This window comes from Gorilla gorilla, chromosome 7 (genome assembly GCF_029281585.2).
Source record: "Gorilla gorilla gorilla isolate KB3781 chromosome 7, NHGRI_mGorGor1-v2.1_pri, whole genome shotgun sequence".
Lineage (NCBI taxonomy): Eukaryota > Metazoa > Chordata > Mammalia > Primates > Hominidae > Gorilla > Gorilla gorilla.
Window position 1 is genome coordinate 131,296,038 of NC_073231.2, and position 18,058 is coordinate 131,314,095.

Genomic DNA, 18,058 nt, shown 5'->3' on the forward strand with positions numbered 1-18,058 from the left:
CATTTATGAAATTTGTCAACTGTTGGTCCAGAGGTCTGATTAGGAGGAAAAGAAGAAAGTCATGTGAGGCCAGGTGCGGTGGCTCATGCCTGTAATCCCAGCACTTTGGGAGGCCAACGTGGGCAGATCACCTGAGGTCAGGAGTTCAAGACCAACCTGGCCAACATGGTGAAACCCCATCTCTACTAAAAATACAAAAATTAGTGGAGCGTGGTGGCAGGTGCCTGTAATCCCAGCTACTTGGGAGACTGAAGCAGGAGAATCGCTGAAGCTGAGGTGTGGCAGCTTCAGCGTTTGGCTCCATTATTCCCTCAGGCATGAAATCTTCCTCTCTAGCCTTGTTTAAATCTCAACATTTCCCTTTCCAAATGATTTCTAAGGGGAAACATAAAAAGAATGTTCCAGAATACTCTGTTGGCCCAGGGGTGATTTGCCAGAGCAGTTTCCTGGATTACGGCCTCTTCCCCCATCAGCAAATCATGTGAAACAAACTACTGTCAGCTGTAAACCCTGAATGTGGGAAAAAGAGCTGACACACAGGGCCCACTTTCGTAAAGCTGACATTTCTCATGAATAGCGAATTCCTGAGTGTGGGCAGTAGACCAAGGCCAGGAATTCTCATTAGCTGGTGATAATCAGGCATGACTTGGACTGTGGAAGGCAGCTGGGCGGAGAGGTCATAGGTATGGGCAGGGGCGACCCACAGCTGATAGCTGGGCTCGATCTGCCTGGATTGTTACTGAAATACTAACATGCTCTTTATGGGTTAGTAACTCCCTTCACCTCCCCAACGGCTCCTACCCGCTGGGACCTTCACCTCCCCATGATCCAACAGTGAAAGATTTAATACCCACATGACAAGGGCCTTCCAGACATGGTCCAGCTGGGGTCTGATGCTGATTTGGATAGATCCATGGCAAACTGGTGAGTAAATATGTTAAATGCCTCTCCTGGTTGTGGGACGACAGTTCCCTCCTTGGGCCACAGCCTCCTTCCTGCTTCTGAGACCATGGCCTCTGATCTCACCTCTTTAGAGCTGAAGGACATGAGCTCATCTAGGACATGAGCTCAGCTGATTGTTTCCCATTCAGTGGCTCAATCCCACCCCTTTCACATTCAACCTCCCTGAAGTCAGCATTCACTGTTTTTTTGTTTGTTTGGCCTTTTTTTTTTTTTTTAAACCCTTATCTCTGTAGCATTTCCTCACTTTCCTAAACAGAGTTAGTCACTTCCTTCTGTGTGTTCTCATAATACTTACAAGCCATATCTCTATGATCCAATTTTATGAACACTGTTATTTTCTTTTTCATACGTATGAAAGATTGTGAATATTTCTTTTCCTTTTTTTTGCTTTGGCTTCTGGGAAGCTCAGAGCCCAATTTGTAGTTTCTCTCAATGAAGCAATCGATGTAGGCTTTGTGAATTCACTTTGTCTCTGGCTTCATGTTAAGTTCAGCCTTTCTTTCCTCCATTTCTTTATTTATATATATTTGTATTATATTCATCTCTGTGATTCATCTCAAATGCTAAAATTATTTTTTGCATTGTCTTATTTATTTATTTATTTATTTATTTGAGACGGAGTCTTGCTCTGTCGCCCAGGCTGGATTGCAGCGGCGCGATCTCGGCTCACTGCAACCTCCGCCTCCTGGGTTCAAGTGATTCCCCTGCCTCAGCCTTCTGAGTAGCTGGGACTACAGGCATGTGCCACCACGCCCAGCTAATTTTTTGTATTTTTTAGTAGAGACAGGATTTCACCATGTTGGCCAGGATGATCTCCATCTCCTGACCTCATGATCCACCATCCTCGGCCTCCCAAAGTGTTGGGATTACAGGCGTGAGCCACTGCACCCGGCCCTTGCATCGTCTTCTTTAATGAAGTATAATTTACAAAAATAAAATGCATCAATTTCACATATACAGTTTGATGTGTGTTCCCATGTAACCACCACCATAATGCCATAGGATACATTTCTATCACTTCAAATTTCCCTTGTATCCTTTCTCAGTCAATTCACCACCCTACCCTGATTTCAGGTGCCACTAATCTGTTTTCGGCTGCTACATATTAGATTTACCTGCTTCTACAGTTTCATAGAAATGGAAGCCTACGTATGTGATCTTTGGAGATGCATCCAAAGACATGGATGCATTATGCCAAGTGATATTTTTGAGATGCACCCATGTTTTTGTGTATATTAGCATCTTTTGAGATGCACTCATGTTTTTGTGTATATTCGCATCTTCTAAGATGCATCCATGTGTTTGTGTATACCAGCAAATGGTTCCTTTTTATTTCTGAGTAATATTCCACTGTATGGAGACATCACAATTTGCTTCTCCATTCACCTGCTGATGGACATGTGAATGATTTCCAGTTCTGGGCTGTTTTGTGTAAGTAAAATCAGGAGAGTGTAGCAGGTGTTGGGCAAACAACAAACATGTCTGCTAGTGTGAAATTCACCGGCAATGCCTTAGCATGGTGTCTAGCACACAGGGGTGCCTAAGAAATGGATAGTCGGGTTGGTTTTAACAGCTCCCTGGGTCGGGGAGACAGGGTTGGACCTTGAATCACAGAAACATGAATTTCAGTCCCAGCTGTGCCATTTCCAGCTGTATGATCTTGAATAAGCCACTGAACTTTTCTAAACGTCAGTTTCCCCCAATTCTGTAGAAGGGGACTAATTCTTCCCAAATGAACACAACTGTCAGTGAAAGCACTTTGCAAAGGATTAAGACAAATATTAGGCAAAACTACTGTGACCATGGAATTTCAGAAGACTAGAATTTCTCTTCAGATCTTGAATTCTCTGCTCTTCCTTACCGCTGCCCTCAATGGCTGATGAGGACTCCCACATTTTAGGGAAGAATTGAGATCACGTCCAAGCTCCTACTTGGACTTCATCCTCACCTCCTTCTGAGCCTCCCATGGCCAAATGCAGTGATTCCCCAACTCCCCTGTACCCCGCCCTGCCCTTAGCACATTTCTAGACCCTGGAACTTTGGGTGAAATCCCATTTATCACACTGATCTCCCTTGGCCACCTCCTAGCACTGTGTCGCAGTGTCAGCAGGGCTGTTCGCTTCTCTGCCCTTGCTCTCTATCATTCATGAGTCAAAGTTCTCCGAGCTCATTCTGTGTTGGTGGCCCCCTGTGAAGGGTTTCACCAAACACCACTGTGGCCTGGGCGCTGGCTTCCATCCACTGACCCAGTGCAGCTCCTGGCTTCTGACTTCTTTCTGTTCCTCTCTGGCCTTATTTTCTCCCACTCCTTCCTGTGACTGTTTAATATACCAAGATGTTCCCTGTCTTGATGCTATCACTTGACTCCACTGGCTTTGGCTTTTTATTGTACTTCCTTTTTTTTTCCTTCATTTGTAATGCATTCATCCACCTGCATCAACGTGGCTTTGTTCTCCACCACTTCTCAGCAATAACTGACCTCCCAAAGGCCAAGCACCCCAGCATGGCTAGGTTTTCTCTTCCTGATGCTCCTCATGGCTTCCATATTTTCCCTGAGACTCCTTGGGGCCCCCAAATCACCTCCCCTCCCTTCTCTTCCTCCAGCCTTTTCTTTTCATCTTCTTTAGCTGTCACCTCATCTTCGATGCTGGGCTCTGTCACCCAGGCTGGAGTGCAGTGGCATGATCATGGCTCACTGCAGCCTTGACTTCCCGGGCTCAAGCGATTCTCCTACTTCAGCCTCCTGAGTAGCTGGGACCCCAAGCACACATCAACACACCTGGCTAATTTTTTATTTTTTGTAGAGATGGGGTTTCCCTATGTTGCTCAGGCTGATCTCAAATTCCTGGGTTCAAGCGATTCTCCTGCCTCAGTCTCCCGAGTAGCTGGGATTATAGGAGTACACCACCACACCTGGCTAATTTTTGTATTTTTAGTAGAAATGGGGTTTCATCATGTTGGCCAGGCTGGTCTTGAACTCCTGACCTTAAGTGATCCACCTGCCTTGGCCCTCCAAAGTGCTGGGATTACAGGCATGAGCCACTGTGCCCGGCCCAATCACTTTCTTTTTCATTATACTGTGTATCTTTCTCTTTAAAAATCCAGATTCAAACAAATAGCCTTTTAAATTCAATTAGTCCAAACCTGGTGACCTTTTATGCCATCTTTTGGGACAGGGCCCTGATGGGAATACCTGCAGCATGGGCCTATAACAGCAGCCAGCATGAATGCTGTCTCAAATTAGACTGGGTCAGCAGTTGCAGGCTTGGTTGTAAGCAGCCATATAATGTCATGCAATGTCAACCCTGAAATACCCTGGGCTGACTCCAGGGAGATCCAGGGCCAGCAGGACACTGAGAAAGCCATGGAAAATCTGCCATCGACTGTTGTTCCTTCCTGGTGAGCTGGGGCATGCATTAGTCCGGAAAGATCTAATTGGTTATAACTGCAGCGGAAGGAAGGAAGGAGTTAATTCCTGGCTGGGCCTGTTTGCAGGAAGCCATATGCTTTAGTTATTAAAGTCTGCTCAACGTGGGAGGGAATAAATTGGCCCTTCCAGGAGCCTGGTTAAGCAGCAGAAATAGTTTTCTCTTGGTCAAGCACAGGTTGGGGGGTGGGGTTGGAGGACCACCGGCAGATTTAAGATGTGGCCGGTGCCAGGACCATGGGTCTTGTCTGCCACATTCTCCTGCTAAGTTGGTAACACTTTTTCCTCTGTTAGCACTGTAGCTTTGCTTAAGAAAGACACCATACTGGACACTTGACATTCAAAGGGAATTTGTCCTCAAATCTTAGTTCTCTCAATTTACAAGCATGCCTCCTGGTCTTCTCCCGAGTCACTCTTCTGCTGAGTCTTGTGTTCACAAAACTTCTGAACTGCTTTTTCAAATCACCCTAATTTTTTCTGTCTCATATCGTAAGCACTGTCATAAACAAAGATTTTTTAAAAGCCACAACACACCAAATGAAAACCTAGCCCCTTGCCCCCAAAATAAATTCTGATGTTAAATTTAACCTTCTAAGATTATCCAGTTTCATCTTGCAAAGAATTTTCTGGATGAGGTATAAAACTATTTTAAATCATAAAAAACAAGTGATAGCACAGACCACAAAATAAAAAAATAGTGCACTCTACTTCATTGAAATGAAAACTTATACTCTTTGAAAAACACTATTAAGAAAATGAGTTGATAAGCTACAGACTGGGAGAAAATATTTGCCAGACAAACAATCCAATTAAGAATGGTCAAAAGATTTTTAGTAAATACTTTACCAAAGAATATATATGAAGGGCCAATGAGTATGTGGAAAGAGGCTCAACATCATTAGTCATTACAGAAATGTAAATTAAAACCACAATGAAATACCAATACATACCTACTAAAATGTCTAAAATGAAAGAGACTGGGCCAGGCATGGTGGTTCATGATTGTAATTACAGTGCTTTTGGAGGCTGAGGTGGGAGGATTGCTTGAGGTCAGGAATTTGAGACCAGCCTGGGCAACAGAGAAAGACCCTCGTCTTTACAAAACATTTAAAAAAAAAATGAGCCAAGCGCAGTGCCACATGCCTGTAGCCCCAGCTTGAGCCCAGGAGTTCAAGGTTGCAGTGAGCCATGATCATGCCACTGCACTCCAGCCTGGGTGACAGAGCAAGACCCTGTCTCAATTAATAAAATAAAATAAAAAGACTGACAGTGCCAACTGATGATGAGGATTTGGTGCAAATGGAACTTTCACACACTGTTGGTGAGAATACAAAATGGAAAGCTACTTTTTAAAAAGATGCTAAAAATGTTTAGGCAACTGGACTTAGTTGAGATAATCCCAATTTGTTGGCAATGTCCAAAGCTTTGTAGCCGGGGAGCAAATGCATGCCTTCGTTATGCCATTAGGCCTGATCAGAGTATGGGCTTTGGCCAGTCAAGGTCGTAGGGCTCCTTCGTAGCCTCTTTGATCTGGTGTTGTTGGCCTTGATGTCCCTGATGAACACTAATGTGACCAGTATGTCCTTGCCATTGAGCTTCATGGCCAACTTCATGGTAATAACGGCTAAGCTTATTCCTCCTAGGGACCTCTGTGTGTCCATTTCTACATTTATAAAATGGAGTGTATTCGTTGGGGTAGGCTAACTACTGTAACAAATAGACCCGAAATGTGTCATGGTTAAAGACAGGTGTTACTGGGTCACATAACAGTCTAAGGTAGTTCTAAGTTGGAGGTGGAGCAGAGCCTTACTGCTGACTTGGACAGCTCATCTTGGGACTGTTTTATCAGCGAAACCTCAATATTGTTTAAGCTATTGCATTTTAGGACCTCTTCGTCACGGCAGCTGAGTCTTAACCTCACTAATGTGGTCAGACTCAACTGGTAAACATCTTGCCTCTCACACAGGCCTTATTGCTCCTGCAATTCTAATCTGAGCTTCAGCTAAATTCAAAATGGCTGTGTGTCAGGGGCCTTCAGGGTTGCTTATGAATAGTCAAAACTGCTGATTTGTGGAAAATACCAAAGGTCCCATCAATCAGTCATGGATCAGTCAGATAACATGCACATAAAGTGTTTATTTTCAGCGTAAAAACAAGGAAAATGCAGCTTAGGAAAAGGAGGAGGGAAGGAAGGAACCACCTCTGCTGAGCACGTCCATGTAGGAGGTGCGGGGTTGGGCGTTTGCATGTGTTATCCCATGTTGATCATCAAGAGAGTCCTACTGCAGAATGGTTATCTTTATTTTATTACATTTATTTATTTATTTTTTTAGACAGGATCTCACTCCGTCACCCAGGCTGGAGTGCCGTGGTGCTATCATGGCTACTGCAGCCTCTACCTCCACCGGCTCAGGTGATCCTCCCACCTGAGCCTCCTGAGTCACTAAGACTACAGGCACACACTACCAAGCCCGGCTAATTTTTGTATTTTTTTGTGAAGACGGGGTTTCGCTCTGTTGCCCAGACTGGTCTCAAACTCCTGGGTTCAAGTGATTCACCGACCTTGGCCTCCCAAAATGCTGGGATTACAGGCATGAGCCACCACTCCCAGCCAGGACTGTTATTTTTACATTGCAGATGAAGAAATTTTGGTCAGAGAGATGAAGTAGCTCTGCCAATACACAGCATGGAATTGAAAGCAATGGGCCTGGCACTGACTGAGAGGTGCTCACAGCTTGGGGCAGACTCCCATTTGGAGATGGGATCCTGAAGAAGCCTGGATGTTTGTAAGGGCGGTCAACAGAGCTTCCAGAATGGTAAATCTGATCTTTTGTTTTACAACCTTTCAAGAGGCCCTCATTGCCTTCCAGGTAAAACGTCCAACCCTCAGTAGCTTAGCCATCAAGTCCTTAGTCACCTGATCCACCATCATCTGTTTCATTTGTGTCACATCCCCCTTGTATAGGCTACAGTCTCTTTTTCTCTTGGCTGTTGCCCTTGCTGTCCCCTCTTCTTAAACACTCCCTCTGTCACCCCTTTGCTGACTCATCCTCATGCTTCAAGATGCAGACATCACCTCCTCCAGGAAGTCTTCTCTCCTGATGAATCCTCTGCTCCCACTCATTTCCACACTCCCCAATCTGCACTTCCCTCCCTCAGAGCAGTTGATTAACAGTGTAACTCTATTATATAACCTGCTTAAATTCCTCCATCTGTAAAACGGCTATGATAATCATCGTACTTATAACGCAGCAGTGCAGCAAAGTGAAAAGAGACCATCCTCGCAGAGCCCTTTGCATGGGGCCTTGCTCAGAGTAAGCACTCAGTGCATGTTAGCCAGTTAGCACTCTTTAAGTAATTCTCTGTTGAAGCCTCTGCCTCTTGCCAAAGATGCCATGCAGCACTGTATCTCCAGCACCTAGCCCAGTGCTGAGACACAGTGATGTTCAATAAAGGTGCAGGAACCAAAGCTTAGGCACATCTCTACCTATGTTTTTTTTTTTTTTTTCTCTCCCCTCAGCAAACGAAAAGGAAGGGTTAGGTAGACCAATTATGTGAATAACTTAATTGGCGTTGTGTTTCACTAGCAACTGTGGTTTGAAGATGTGCAGTGACCTGCCCAGTACCACACAGATGGTATTAGGCAGAACAAGGACTTTTGTCCTCTTCATACCTAGGCTACCTCCTGCACAGCTACTTGATGGACTAAGGGAAGGGGACTTCTAAATTTTGAGGTGGGAGAAAGAGAGGAGAAAGAAGGTACCAAGAGTGAACCCCTATCTTTTTCTTTTTCTATTTTTTTTTTTTGTGTGTGACAGTCTCGCTCTGATGCCCAGGCTGGAGTGCAGTGGCACAATCTCTGCTCACTGCGACCTCTGCCTCCCAGGTTCAAGCGATTCTCCTGCCTCAGCCTCCTGAGTAGCTGGGATTACAGGCACCTGCCACCATGCCTGGCTAATTTTTGTATTTTCAGTAGAGATGGGGTTTCACCATGCTGGCCAGACTGATCTTGACCTCAGGTGATCCACCTGCCTCAGCCTCCCAAAGTGCTGGAATTACAGGCATGCACCACTGCGCCCGGCCAAACCCCTGTCTTTATTTGGTTCTCTATAGCTGGTGTCTGAGACTTGGCTCTCTAAAGAGATGGTGAACTCTCAGAGAACAACTTCATGTACTAACAAGAGCAATACTAGCTCACTACGCTCCAGCCCCTGAGCTGGGCTGAACTCTTCGTGGTATCATTGTGTTTATGTGCATAGAAATCCTTATAGGTGGGAACTATGTTAATCTCCATTTTATGGATAAGGAAACTGAGATTAAGTAATTACCAAGGTTACCCTTAGTAAGTAGCAGGCCTGGAATGCAAACACAGGCCACAGGACACTAAAGCCCATGCATTAACCTCTGGGCAGTGCTGTCTTCCATCTTTCCAATTCAAGTCACGTCAATTACTTGGCACAACTTTCCTTGGCACCTTCTGGTATAGGCATTATGCTAATACAGAGACACAGTGATTCCCAGAGGAAGAAATCAAGGAAGCCTACATACATACTGATTAGTCACTGCCAACACGAGTTTATGGAGTATTGACTTGTCCTAGGTGCAATCCTAGAAACCACACAGGTATTACATTTATTTAATTCTCACAGCAAACCTTTGTAATAGGTATTAGGGTTCCCCCCATTTTACAGATTGGGAAACTGAGGCTAATAGCATGCACAAGGGCACAGAATTCTTAAGTAGTAATGTCTGGATTTGAACAGAGTCATGATGCCGTGCTGTTTTGCAGGGTGGAGTAAGGCCAGAGGTCAGCATTTGGAATGGCCTTGGAGGGGGAAAAGGCCAGGGGGAGCTGGGTGCAGCCAGGAGATGCAACTAAGGAGAGGGTACCCTGCACGCCCTTACTGACTAGCAACCCTTACTGACTTGAATCCATGTGGCAATCCACGACCTGGGTCTGATATCATCTCTGGGAACGGGCCTGGAACACCCATGAGAAACAGAGCGCAATGGTTGAGCAATGCAGCCTCAACTCTTAGGAAATGGAAAATTCTGAAAAGGAAGGTTCTAGGAGGTGGGAGAGGCACAGTCACAGGTCTGAGAGTCGCTTCCATTTCCTCGCTCACCCCTGAATCTGCCCTGCCGGTTCCTCCACTCTGAGCCTTTGCTGTTGCCTAGGCCTGTAAAATGCAGCCCCTTCCCTGCAGTCCTCCTCCGATCCCTGTTTGCCCATCAGGTTCCCTCACTGTCTGTGACAGCCCTCTCCCTCCCAACCAGTGCAGAACTGGCTGTGGACACGATTTCCAGCATCACTCTTTTTTGTTTTGTTTTTCACTTATGTGATTAAAAAAAATTTCAACTCTAATTTTGGATTCAGGAGGTACATGTGCAGGTTTGTTACTTGGATATATTGTGTGATGCTGAAGTTTGGGGTATGAATGATCCCATCGCTCACCTAGTGAGCATAGTACCCAATAGGTAGTTTTGCAACCCTCGCCCTCCTTCCAACCTCCCCCTACTAGTAATCCCCAGTCTCTATTGTTGCCATCTTTATGTCCATGGGTACCCAATGTTTGACTTCTATTTTATAAGTGAAAACATTTGATATTTTGTTTTCTGTTCCTGTATTAATTTGCTTAGGATAATGGCCTCCAGCTGCATCTATGTTGCTGCACAGGATATGATTTTGTTCCTTTTTATGGCTGTGTAGTATTTCCTGGTGTTTCTGTACCATATTTTCTTTATTCAATCCACCATTGATGGGCACCAGTTGGTTCCGTGTCTTTGCTATTGCGAATAGTCCTGCACTACTCTTGCAGGGCCAGCAGAGCCTGGGTTACATCTGGGCTCTGCGGACAGACCAACCTGGATTGAATCTGGCAGAGTAACTAAGACAGGGACCTAGTGAGCTCTAGATTTCACCAGGATCAGAGGCTCAAAGAGGTAAAACAAATCTCCCAGGCCACACAGATTGTTATTATTAGAGCATTCTTGTTCTGGTGCTGCTTGACCAATCTGAGCCTTTAAAATGGGGCTAGTGATACTTGTGTGAAATAGATGAGATAATGCTTACTAAAGGGTGTGGAACAGGGCACTCAGTCAACGGCGACATTAGCCCTGCTCCCCACCCACCCCATGTATCTCTTCAGATGTATGTGTCTTTTTTCTACAATGAAATCATAGGAAATTGAAGGTCAGAGAGTCTTCTTTAGCATATTTCAGTAACCCTTTTTGGGGCCTTGCCTATTGAAAAAGGGCTGAAAAGATGTTGGTTAACAAAACAGCCTTCCAAAAAATGTTCAGAACCCAAAGCAAGGTCTACAGTCCCTGGGGCTGCCATGTCAAAATGATGTCCTTGTGGCCGTAGGGGTCGGGTTTCTGGAAAAACCTGTCCTGGAGACAGAGCCCAGCCCAGGGGAGTAGGGTGCTAGGCAGCTGTCCCGGAGGGAGACCCCATTTTTCTCTGCTTAGCTGGTTGGAAGGGAGCTGAATAGTCATTTAGGTGCTCGTTGCGACAGACTGGGGTTGAGACAGGCAGCCTCAGACGGCCTGGATATTAATGTGGCTAATTATGTGGATTGCTTCACCAGGAGATGGGAGATAGAACTCCCCAGGAGTCCCAGTGGGAAGGCCCTGTGGGACCCAGCCCTTGGTGTGCTCATTGCTGCTCTGTCTGGGAAAGCTGAGGTGCCCTGGCCAGTTCCTGAAGTGGCTGGTCCCTCCCAGCTGCTCCAAGTGACAGTCTGCATCTCTAGGATGATCTTGGTGTGGCTACAGAGGGAGAGATGGGGCCTCCGGGAGGAGAAAGCCAGGGCCAGGTAGAGTGGTGCTGACAGATGGCTTGATAATGATCCAAAAGTACACCTCCCAGGCAAGGAGGAAAATGCCACCCCCTGGAAATAGAGAAAAGAAAACTGCTGAGGATGTGTCTTTGTCAGGTACTATATTTGATCCAGAGAGGGGGAGTCTGGCTTTACCTTCTCTTCTGGCTCTGCAGGAAATAAAGGTTTGGGTTCTATTTCCTATTCCCTATGGTTAGAATTGAACACACCTATAAAGTCCTATCAGGATTAGAGTCTATCTATCTATCTATCTATCTATCTATCTATCTATCTATCTATCTATCAATAATCTATTTTCTTTGAGATGGAGTCTGGCTCTTGTTGCTCAGGCTGGAGTGGAATGATCTTGGCTCATTGCAACCTCCGTCTCCTGGGTTCAAGTGATTCTCCTGTCTCAGCCTCCCGAGTAGATGGGATTACAGGCACTTGCCACCACACCTGGCTATTTTTTTTTTTTTTTTTTTTTTTTTTTTTTTTGTATTTTTAGTAGAGACAGGGTTTTGCCATGTTGGCCAGGCTGGTCTCAAACTCCTGACCTCATGAGCCGCCTGCCTTAGCCTCCCAAAGTGCTGGAATTACAGGAATGAGCCACTGTGTCTGGCCTATTTTCATCTATCATCTATCTATCTATCTACATATATATATATATATGTAGATATATGTATATAGATAGATACTTTCTATATCTATATCTATCTACATATATATATATATATTTTTTTTTTTTTTTTTTTTTTTTTTTGAGACGGAGTCTTGCTCTGTTGCCTAGGCTGGAGTGCTGTGATGCAATCTCAGCTCACTGCAACCTTCACCTCCTAGGTTCAAGTGATTCTCCTGCCTCAGCCTCCCGAGTAGCTGGGATTACAGGCACCCACCACCACAACCAGCTAATTTTTGTATTTTTTTTTGTAGAGATGGGGTTTCACCATGTTGGCCAGGCTGGTCTTGAACTCCTGACCTCAGGCCTGCCTTGGCCTCCCAAAGTGCTGGGATTACAGACATGAGCCACTGCGCCCTGCTGTCATCTATATTTCTATTTTCTTTCTTTTGATCAATTGAGCAATCTATCTATCATGCACCTACCTATCTACCTAACTTTCATCTATCAACATACTATCTCATGCTGGGACTTAAAAAAAAAAAAGAAGAAAACCAAATATCAGTGCCATTTACAAAGCTGCTGATGGTATTTTACGGTGGATCAGCAACTACAAATTAGCAGAACAAATCTGGTTTATTTTTTGGTATCTCTCCCCTCATTACACAAAGCTCGTTGCGTCTTCCATTCAAAGATGGTGGATTTGAGATTTGAGTAAACTCGGCTCAAAGGCAAGTCATCATGCCTAGTCAGTTAAGCAGAAACGAGGCCAAACTTTGGGAAGCGCCTCCAAGCCCACTCTCACGAAACCAAGTGCTGTGTCTGCTAACTGCTTTTTAGTTTGTTCCCTGGCTTTTTGTAAGCATCTTTGACTTCAGAAAACACTTGCTGTGTTTACACCTGTTAAACATTTTTTACAAGTTTTGAGAAAGCACTGTGTTGGCTGAAATTGTCATTTCTTCGGTGGTGTTTCAGGCGGATGAGGATGAGGGATGCACAAACCAAAATGAACTTGGCTTTCTCCTTTTAGAGCTGGAGAGCCTATTGCTTTTTGAGGATAGGACCCTACAAGCTCCTTTATCATGCTAGACTGGAAAGTGTTTCTCCTTCCTTTGTAAGTTTCTTCCTCTCTCCAGCTGTTAGATGAGGCAAAACGTGAAGCTTTAAGCATGATGATTCTCAGTCTCCAGGAGATGCTAAATAAACACTACCTTCCTTCTTGTCTCTCTTTTGTTGCCTGATCTCTCCTCATCATCACGACAGCATATCTCCCCACTGATCGACTGTAAGATGCCATATTGATTTATTAACAGCCTTTATTTATTTTTGGCAAGGTTGGTGCGTGTGGTGAGGACAAATATTGATTGTACGTGGTACCCTGATTTCAGCAATGTTAGAGTTCAGAAACAAATCACATATCTTAGAATCAAAGGGACTCAGTAGCGTTTTCAAGTGGACTCAGAAGCAATGTTGTTCAGAAAAAGAGGCACAGGTCAAGGTCTTGGTAGCACTTGGTTTGTCTGTTTTCTGGGGACGTTTTTCTCCCGTGGCTTCTAGGACACAATTCTCTTTTTCTCTTACCTTGTTACTGATGTGTTTTTTCTCCATCACCTTTGCTGGATCCTCCTCCCCTTTCTGCCTTCATGTGGAAGTGCCCCAGGGCTCACTCCTGAGCCTTTTTCTTCTGTGTTTGCATAATGTCCTCCGATGATCCAATCCCGTTTCTTGGTTTTAAATATCATCTATACACGGGATGACTCCCAACACTTTTGTCTTGACAGCTTCACTTGGACATCTTAGACACTCCTCAAGCATAACATAATCGGAACTTTGGGTCTTCCTCTACTAACCTGCCTCCTTCTCTGTGTTCCCTTTTTCAGTTAACGGCACCCAGGGTCTCAAGCCCCAAACCAAAGAGCTGTCCTGGACTTACCTCTCTCACATCCATCATTTGAACCACCAGCAAATTCTATCGATTTCACTTTCAGAATATAGCCCCCCACCTCTCTCTCTCTCTGTCTCTGTCTGTCTTTATGTATATGTGTGTGTGTGTATATATATATAAAACTAAAGCTCAGCGCCACTCACAAAGCTGCAGATGGGATTTTACAGTGCCAGCCTAGCCCCAGATGTCTTTAACTTCCATCTAGACTGCTACGGTGCCTTCTAATGGGGATCCCAACTCCCATCCTCACCCCTTAGAAGCCACACAGCAGGCAAAGCAATCTTTAAAGACAGAAATCAGATCATGTCACTCCTGATTCCAAGTCCTGCCTGGAAAGATTGGTGGACTGGTCTATGGAGAGGACAAAAGTATTATTTCATAAATGTTTACAATGTTTTATACTTTATATATTTTTAAGGCAAACTTAGTTATTTTGTGCTAATTTTCATTGATGAATATCGGATTATGTAAACCAAAGATTCCCGGATGCCTGGCATGACGCCTGGCACAATAGCAGGTGTGCAATCAAAGTTTTTTTTTTTTTTAGACAGAGTCTTGCTATGCTGCCCAGGCTAGAACGCAGAGGCACTATCTCAACTCACTGCAACCTCTGCCTCTCAGGTTCCAGTGATTCTCCTGCCTCAGCTTCCCAAGTAGCTGGGACTACAGGCATGCACCACCAAACCTGGCTGATTTTTGTATTTTTAGTAGAGATGGGATTTACCATGTTGGCCAGGCTGGTCTCAAACTCCTGAGCTCAGGCAATTTGTCACCTCAGCCTCCCAAACTTCTGCAATTACAGATGTGAGCCACCGCGCCCAGCCAATAAATGGTTGTTGAAAGGATGAACAAGCAATCCTGACTCAGATTCTAATTTGTTGTGTGACCTGGGAGTGTCTCTTTTTTTCTCTGGGCCTGAGTTTTCTCCTTTGGTAAAGTGATTGCTGTGATCCATGATGCAGCCTGATATTTTCTTTCTCTTCTCTTTCATGTAAGAAATGGCTACTCATAAATGACCAAAATGATTTCATGATTTGCTGATGTGTGGAGATCCAGTGGAAAACGTTGTCTGGCCGTGTCAGAGCTGCCAGGCTCTGCAGATTGCTGAGAGCAGGCCGCGTGTTCTGCAGATCGGAGAAGCACTACCATGCAATGGCTCTGGAGCCAGAACCTGGCGCTTCTTTGCAGTGTGATTGCAGGCGAGTCAGCCAGCCTCTCTGAGTCCTGGTTTTCTCATCTATAACCTGGGGAGTCTAATATTTTTCTTTGACAGCCAGGGTTCCGGCTGACCTAGTATGATGCCCAGATCAACAGCTAACCTTCATTGTGTGTTTACTGTGTGGGCGTACTGTGCCGTGTGCTTTACAGAATTGGTTCAGTGGTTCTCAGCCCTGGTTGCATATTTGAATCATGTAGGTAAAAATATGAATGTCCAGGCTCCACTTGATATCGGTGAAGTCAAAATTTGTGGGGTCAAAGCTTGAACATTGGAATTATTTAAAAGCTCCCCAGGTGATTTGAATGTGCAGTCAATGCTGAGAATCATTGTATTAAGTCAATCAATTCTTTTTTTTTTTTTTTTGAGATGGTATCTGGCTCTTGTTGCCCAGGCTGGAGTGCAGTGGCATGATCTCGGCTCACTGCAACCTCTGCCTCCCGGGGTTCAAGTGATTCTCCTGCCTCAGCCTCCCGAGTAGCTGGGATTACAGGCATGCGCCACCACGCCTGGCTAATTTTTGTGTTTTTAGTAGAGATGGGGTTTCACCATGTTGTCCAGGCTGGTCTCAAACTCCTGACCTCAAGTGATCCACCCACCTTGGACCCCCAAAGTGCTGGGATTACAGGCATGAGCTACCACACCCAGCCAAGTGAATTCATTCTTAACCCTATGTAGTAGGTACTAATGGTATGTACACCTGTGTTTTAGTTAAGTAAATCCAGGCACAGAGAGTTAATTTGCCTTGGCAGGCATTCAAACTCTAGCAATCTGTCTTGACAGCTTCACTTGGACATCTTAGAGAGTCCTCAAACATAACATATTCGGAATCAAACTTCGGGTTTTTTTTTTTAAGAAATAAATGTTTTATTCTTCCAACTAAATTTCAGTACTACAAGGGCAGTAAAACAATGATACACTAGAAAAAAATGCAGCAATAAACATTTGTTTAAATGGCTGATAGAATAAATAAAACTACCAAAAAAAATCCTATAAACTCCTTCTGAAATCCCAAGAAGTCCTGGAATACAGAAATGCCCTCCTCCATCACTATTTCACAGGATGCACTGCAGGCTATTTGCTCAATATTGTCCTGGGATTACTTTCTTTTTTGAGACGGAGTTTTGCTCTTGTTGCCCAGGCTGGAGTGCAATGGTGTGATCCTGGGATTACTTTCTAAAATTAATAACTGCTTACAGCTTGGTTGTAGTCCACAATTAAAATCACACTAACTTCATCTGAAGTTAGTTTGGGAAGACGTATTAGAATGAACATCCTGCTGGTAAGGATGCTGTAGAGCTTGAAAGATTTGGAGGCTGGCCTGAGGTCACTCAGTAAGGTTTTGGCAGAGCTGTGGGGCTAGAACTCAGGAATCTTGGTCCCTGTTTAGGCAAATTGCCACTGCAGTGGGCTACCCTATTTGGTCAAATATAACATACCATCAGTTGTGAGATGCTGCTGTGGGAGGGATGTGACATCTGTGAAGAATGTATGGCCCATTCTGCTCCACTCTGGACTTCCTTGGGCTGGGAGGATGGGGGCTGGTGCTGGGGAGATGGGGACCCACGTCAGGGAGGCAGGTGTGAAGAGAAGCAGGCCCCTCTGGGACCCACATTTCTTCCTGCTGCCTTCGTCACCAGGCTGAGGTTGTGTTGGCTTTGGCATGGTGCTTTCCCTCTATTCCACTATTAGAATTAATTATTATTATTATTATTTTGTAGAGACAGGGTCTCACTATGTTGCCCAGGCTGGTTGCAAACTCCTGGGCTCAAGCAATCCTTCCGTCTTGGCCTCCCCAAATGCTGGGATTACTGGTTTGAGCAACCGAACCTGGCCTATATTAGAATTTTAAGCAGCTAGGCGCAGTGGCTCACGCCTGTAATCCCAGCACTTTGGGAGGATGAGGCCGGCAGATTTACCTGAGTTCAGGAGTTCAAGACCAACCTGGCCAACGTGGCGAAACCCTGTTTCTACTAAAAAAATACAAAAATTAGCCTGGTGTGATGCCTGTAATCCCAGCTACTTGGGAGGCTGAGGCAGGAGAATGGCTTGAATCCAGAGGCAGAGGTTGCAGTGAGCCAAAATAGTCCCACTGCACTCTAGCCTGGGTGACAGAGCAAGACTGTCTCAAAAAAAAAAAAAAAAAAAAAAGAATTTTAAAAAATAACACACGTGTATTACTTTTGTAATAATAATGATGATGATTTTAAAATGTCCCACCAACCTCAATGAAGTGTTAGGAAGAGAGGTAATGAAATAGACATGAAAAGCCCCTAATACCAGGCTCGTAGAAGATCTTAGGCCAATATCAAGAAATTCTAGACATATCTTTCATCTTCACATCCCAAGAAGGGGTTTGGCATGGGAAAGGGGAGGGTGACGAGCCGAGCAGTGCCACTTCCTCTCCCCTGCACAGGTCCTGCACCAGCTCCCTGCCTTTTCTTAGGTGGGGTCACCTGCCTTTTTTATTTTTTAATTATTATTATTATACTTTAAGTTTTAGGGTACATGTGCACAATGTGCAGGTTAGTTACATATGTATACATGTGCCATGCTGGTGTGCTGCACCTATTAACTCATCATTTAGCATTAGGTATATCTCCTAATGCTATCCCCCGCCTCCCCCACCCCACAACAGTCCCCAGTGTGTGATGTTCCCCTTCCTGTGTCCATGTGTTCTCATTGTTCAATTCCCACCTATGAGTGAGAACATGTGGTGTTTGGTTTTTTGTCCTTGTGATAGTTTACTGAGAATAATGATTTCTAATTTCATCCATGTCCCTACAAAGGACATGAACTCATCATTTTTTATGGCTGCATAGTACTCCATGGTGTATATGTGCCACATTTTCTTAATCAAGTCTATCATTGTTGGACATTTGGGTTGGTTCCAAGTCTTTGCTATTGTGAATAGTGCCGCAGTAAACATACGTGTGCATGTGTCTTTATAGCAGCATGATTTATAGTCCTTTGGGTATATACCCAGTAATGGGATGGCTGGGTCAAATGGTATTTCTAGTTCTAGATCCCTGAGGAATCGCCACACTGACTTCCACAATGGTTGAAC

General features: G+C 44.7%; 1 long non-coding RNA gene across 1 annotated transcript in view; it reads left to right on the forward strand.

Annotated features, from left to right (window-relative positions):
* The first annotated feature begins 697 nt into the window (after nt 1–697).
* The window catches only part of LOC134759037 (uncharacterized), a 76,623-nt gene continuing 59,262 nt past the window's right edge, over nt 698–18,058 (forward strand). The window contains exons 1-2 of the long non-coding RNA XR_010134893.1: nt 698–924; nt 7,028–7,206. This is a non-coding gene — a long non-coding RNA (uncharacterized lncRNA). The remainder of the gene's footprint in view (nt 925–7,027; nt 7,207–18,058) is intronic.